A 6000-nucleotide genomic window follows, 5' to 3' on the forward strand; every position below is an offset into this window, starting at 1 on the left:
AGAGCCTGGAGTCTGTTTCGGATACTGTGTCTCCCTCTCTGTCTCTGACCCTCCCCCATTCATGCTCTGTCTCTCTCTGTCTCAAAAGTAAATAAACGTTAAAAAAAATAAATAATAAATAAAGCTTTGTTCAAAGGAAGGATAACTCACAGCGGCCGAGGCACGGAGGCAACCCGTGTCCGCCCACAGACGACGCGTGGGGAAAGAGGGGTCTCGCCCGGCCGTGAACAAGGAGGAAGTCCTGCCATTCGTGACGACATGTCCCGACGCCAGGACTCCGTTCCGAGAGAAACGCGTCGGGGAAAGACCGGCACCGAGTGTCTCCGTCCCTCGGGGAGTGTGACAGGGGGCACGGTGGAGGGGCAGGGCCGGGGGTGACGGACAGCGCGGGGACGCTCGCGGAATCGACACTCGCGGGCGGTGCGTCTGCCCGAGCGGACGGGCCACGGGGTGAGATGGCGGTCGCGTTCGCCGCCCCGAGGAGGACATCCGGCCCCCGTGCGTCAGGTCACGCCCGGGACGTCTCGACCTCACCCGGTGTCCTAGGTCAGCTACCTCTGGAGCTTCAAAAGCGAAAACCGCTGAAGGTTTTGCCCGCACGGCGGGGCCTGCGGCGGCCCGGGACGCTGAGCCCGTTTTCACGGGTTTACTGGGAAACCGCGTGCCTCCTCTTGTGAGGTGTCTGCTCAGGCCTTTGGCCTTTTCCAAACACGGGGTGCTTTGTCTTCCGGGGGTGGTCGTCTGAGCCCTTTGACGACAGCGGCCACGAGGCCTTTGTCACACAGGACTGTAAGCGGTCCCTCCGGGGCTCCGACCCGCAGCTTTGTCCCGTGAGCAGGGGCTTCGGAGATTGGGTGGCTCTCACAGTGCTGACAACCCGGCAAGCGTGTTTTGACAGCTTTTTGTGACCTAAGATGTCTCTGTCTCCCTGAAGATCGTGGGGATTTTCTCCCATGTTTTCTTACAAAAATTCACATCCAGGTCAACAGCCCATCTCGAATTAGCTTTGTACCTGACGTGCGAGGTGTTTAGAGTTTCACCCCCTCAGGGGCGCCCGGGGGGGTTCCGTCGGTTGGGCTTCTGACTTTGGCTCGGGTCATGGTCTCACGGTTTGTGAGTTCGAGCCCCACATCCGGCTGTCTGAGGTCAGCACAGAGCCCGCTTCGGACCTTCTGTCTCCATCTCTGCCCCTCCCCTGCTCTCTCTCTCTCTCTTTCTCTCTCTCAAAAAGAAATAAACATTAAAAAAAAATAGACTTCCAACCCCTGATATGTATACCTAGTTGTTCTGATTATAGTGTAAAGGACTCTTTACCCCCGCAAAGCATCTCGGGTGCCTTTTCTACAAGTAATCGGGGGCTCCCGGCTGCCTCGGTTGGTGGAGCGTGTGACTCTTGATCTCGGGTCGTGAGTTCGAGCCCCACGTTCGGGGTAGAGGTTACTTAAAATAAATAAGCTTAAAAATATATTTAAAAAATACAAGCAGCCCTGTGTGTCAGGGTGCATTTCTGGGTTCCCTATTCTGTCCCTTCAAGCTGTACGTCCGTCTTGACCCCAACACCGCACTGGTTGCATGAACATCACTTCAGAGTCAGTCTCGAAGTCAACGGTATCCTTCTTCCAACTTTGCCCTTTTTCTGACCCTTCCATCCATTTTAGGTTCTTTGCCTCATTTCCACTTACATTTTACAATGTTAGACAACAAGGCTGCAGGGACTCTGGTCAGGATCACGCTGAGTTTACAGAAGGACCGGGGGCGGTGGGGACAGAAAGGTCACCGGGTCTTTGACGCCCCGAAGGCGCCACGTGTTCTTTGGGCGGAGGTTTTCCGTGGTTCCTGACGGCGGGAGTCATTTCCCTTGTCTTTTGTTCTGGTTTTTCTGATGCTGCTCCCCTGGCTGTGCTGTGTTCGTTCTGTTTCCTCCGGGTCGGCATTTTCTCTTTATCTGAGTGGTTTTATTTGTATTTACCTTGTTTGGGCTTTGCCGAGCGTCTGTCTTCACAGCGTTTTTCAGGATGTTTAGCAAATGTTCAGCCATTATTTCTTCACACGTTTGTTCTCACTGCCTCTCCCCTGCGCTTTGCTGGGAATCAAGTGCGCCACTTGGAAGGGCAGGGGCCCCGTTCCTACCGGCCTGTCCCCAGCTCGGCTGGCGCGGGGAGGGGACGGCACCCCGAGCCTGCCGCCCGCCTCCCCGGGGACACCCGGGCTGGGAGCCTCGGGATTTGGTAGATCCACTGCCCGCCCCCATGCCTTCTCCGGTGCCCTCAGGGTGGTTTGCAGAGGCTTTGTCTGAAGACCTGCTCACCGCGTGCCCGTGCCCGGGGCGCTGGGATTTCGGGGCGGAGAATCTGGGAGTGTGGACTCTTCCCTCGGGCGTATCTATCTGTCATCTCGACACCACTGTGTCCACGGTCGTGGCCCCGGGCTCCTTTGGCGTCCCTGTGTTTCAGAGCGGCTTCGCTCTCCCCCTCGGGGCCAGCACTGGAGCCAACCTCGCTGTCCCCGCGCTGTCCCCGCGCTGTCCCCGGATCTGGCGTCCCCAGGCTCCAGGCTCCTCGTGCTCCGGAGGCCGGGCTGCAGACGGAGTTGTTAATCCTGCACGGGTGACCTGGAGGTGGCGGGCTCCCTCCCCTGCGGCCACAGCCTCAAGGTCAGGGTTTTTGCCGTCCTTTGTTGTCTGTAGCAGATGGACCGCTGAGGGCAGGTCCGTCTCTTCCGTGCGGTGACGTCATCCAGCGACTGGGCGATCGTACTGTTTCTGTTCGCCTCCAACTTTGTTTTGTCCCCATCTCTGCAGTGGTTCCCAAAGTCATAACTGCCGCAAGCTCTGTGCAGAGAAAGGTCCCTCTCCCCACAGCCGCCCCCGCCCCCGGGCGTGCTTCACTCGCCCGTCTCGTTCCTTCTGCCAGAATGAGCACCGATGCACACCCAGCTTTGTATTCCTCCCCTGACACACGGAAGAGAGCGTGATTTTCCACTTTGCCTTTTCTTCGCTTAACACCATCCCGGAGGCCACGGCGGCTTCCTCGCGCCCAGGCTGTCCGCCGCCTGCCACGGACATTTACACGCTGTCTGCCGTTTCGCAATTTCCGAGAACCCTGCAGGGAATGCGCGTGCGCGCACGTGCTCGCGGCTGTTGGTTTTCAGTTGCCGCGAGTGTGCGTTCGGGATGACGCGTGGGGCGTCTTTCTGCACCCCTGCCGAGTCCCCGCAGAGGGCTCACGGGCTCGCCCCCTTCGGCGCCCGTCTCCCCGCCGCCTTGCCAGCCGAGCGTGCCGTCGCTGTTTGCACCCATCCGAGGGGGAAGGCGTGACAGCTCGGCGGGATCGAGGCCCACTTTCTCCCTATTTTATGGTGGGGGTCTGCCCGACTTTTATTTGGTTTCTAGATGTCTTTCGAACAGCCTTGCAGAGGTACAATTAGCGATGAAAAGCTGCATGTGAAGTGACCATGAAATAAGTTTGGATGTATTTATATGCCAAGAAGACTGTCACGGTCAAAGTAATGAAACTATTTGTGACCCCCAGTGTTTCCTCCGACCCCCCGCTCCCCACCCCTGGAAAGCACTGATCTGTTTTCTGTCACTGGACATTAGCTTGCCTTTCTGGGATTTTATTGGTTTGTTTGCTTATTTATTTAAATGTTTATTTTTGAGAGAGAGAGAGAGAACAGGGGAGGGGCAGAGAGAGAGGGAGACACAGAATCCGAAGCAGGCTCCAGGCTCCAAGCTGTCAGCACAGAGCCCGACGTGGGGCTCAAACCCACGAACCGCGAGATCATGACCTGAGCCGAAATCAAGAGTTGGACGCTTACCTGACTGGGCCACTCAGGCGCCCTTTGATGTTTTTAATTTTAACAAATACGTATGTTCTGATGTCTCATTGTATTCTTAATTTTCGTTTCCTTATGAAATGTTATGTCTGTTCCTCATGTCTGTTTCACATCTTTTGCCCATTTTTTTGTTTTTAAATTTTTCTTAAAGATTTTGTTTTTTTATTTATTTATTTTTTTTTTAATTTATTTTTATTTTATTTTATTTTTTTTATTTATTTTTGGGACAGAGAGAGACAGAGCATGAACGGGGGAGGGGCAGAGAGAGAAGGAGACACAGAATCGGAAACAGGCTCCAGGCTCCGAGCCATCAGCCCAGAGCCTGACGCGGGGCTCGAACTCACAGACCGCGAGATCGTGACCTGGCTGAAGTCGGACGCTTAACCGACTGCGCCACCCAGGCGCCCCAAGATTTTGTTTTTAAGTAATCTCTCTGTACACAACCTGGGGCTTGAACTCACAACCCCAAGATCAAGAGTCACATGCTCCACCCATTGAGCCAGCCAGGCGCCCCTCTTTTGGCCATTAAAAAAAAATTAAATTGTTTGAAAACAAATTTTAATGTTTGTTTTCTTAATATTAGTATTATATTTTTAAAATTTACATCCAAGTTAGTTACCATATGGTGCAACAATGATTTCAGGAGTATATTCCAGTGATTCATCCCTTACGTGTAACACCCAGTGCTCATCCCAAGTGTCTTCCTTAAGCCCCTTCCCCATTTAGCCCATCCCCCCTCCCACAACCCCTCCAGCAATCCTCTGGTCTCTATATTTAAGAGTTTCTTGTGTTTTGGCCCCCTCCTCGTCTTTATATTCTTTTTGTTTCCCTTCCTTTATGTTCATCTGTTTTGTCTCTTAAAGTCCTCATATGAGTGAAGTCATAGGATTTTTGTCTTTCTCTAATTTCACTCAGCATAATACCCTCCAGTTCCATCCACGTCGTTTCCAATGGCAAGATTTCATTCTTTCTGATTGCCGAGTAATACTCCATTGTATATACAAACCACATCTTCTTTATCCATTCATCCATCGATGGACATGTGGGTTCTTTCCATACTTTGGCTATTTTGATAGTGCTGCTATAAACACTGGGGTGCATGTGCCCCTTCAAAATCCCACTTGGTCGTGGTGAATAATTCTTTTAATGTATTGTTGGATCCAGTTGGCTAGTATATTGTTGAGGATTTTTGCATCCATGTTCATCAGGGAAATTGGTCTATAGTTCTCCTTTTTAGTGGGGTCTCTGTCTGGTTTTGGAATCAAGGTAATGCTGGCTTTATCCCTTAGATAAATGCCTAGTAGTGCAACTGCTGGGTCGTAGGGTAGTTCTATTTTTAGTTTTTTGAGGAACCTCCATACTGTTTTCCAGACTGGCGGCACCAGTTTGCATTCCCACCAGCAGCGCAAAAGAGATCCTCTCTCTCCGCATCCTCGCCAACATCTGTTGCTGCCGGAGTTGTTAAGGTTAGCTATTCTGACAGGTGCGAGGTGGTATCTCATTGTGGTTTTAATTTGTATTTCCCTGATGATGAGTGATGTTGAGCATTTTTTCATGTGTCTGTTAGTCATCTGGATGTCTTCTTTGGAGAAGTGTCTATTCCTGTCTTTTCCCCATTTCTTCCCTGGAATATTTGTTTTTTGGGTGTTGAGTTTGATAAGTTCTTTATAGATTTTGGATACTAACCCTTTATCTGATATGTCGTTTGCAAATATCTTCTCCCATCCTGTCGGTTGCCTTTTAGTTTTGCTGATTGTTTCCTTCTCTGTGCAGAAGCTTTTTATTTTGAGTTGGTCCCAGTAGTTCATTTTGCTTTTGTTTCCCTTGCCTCCGGAGACGTGTTGAGTAAGAAGTTGCTACGGCCGAGATCAAAGAGGTTTTTGCCTGCTTTCTCCTCTAGGATTTTGATGGCTTCCTGTCTTACGTTTAGGTCTTTCATCCATTTTGAGTTTCTTTTTGTGTCTGGTGTAAGAAAGTGGTCCAGGTTCATTCTTCTGCGTGTCGCTGTCCAGTTTTCCCAGCACCACTTGCTGAAGAGACTGTCTTTATTCCGTTGGATATTCTTTCCTGCTTTGTCAAAGATTAGTTGGCCATACGTTTGTGGGTCCATTTCTGGGGTCTCTATTCTGTTCCATTGATCCCAGTGACTGTTTTTGTGCCCGTGCC

This window comes from Prionailurus viverrinus, chromosome E1 (assembly GCF_022837055.1).
Source record: "Prionailurus viverrinus isolate Anna chromosome E1, UM_Priviv_1.0, whole genome shotgun sequence".
Classification (NCBI taxonomy): domain Eukaryota; kingdom Metazoa; phylum Chordata; class Mammalia; order Carnivora; family Felidae; genus Prionailurus; species Prionailurus viverrinus.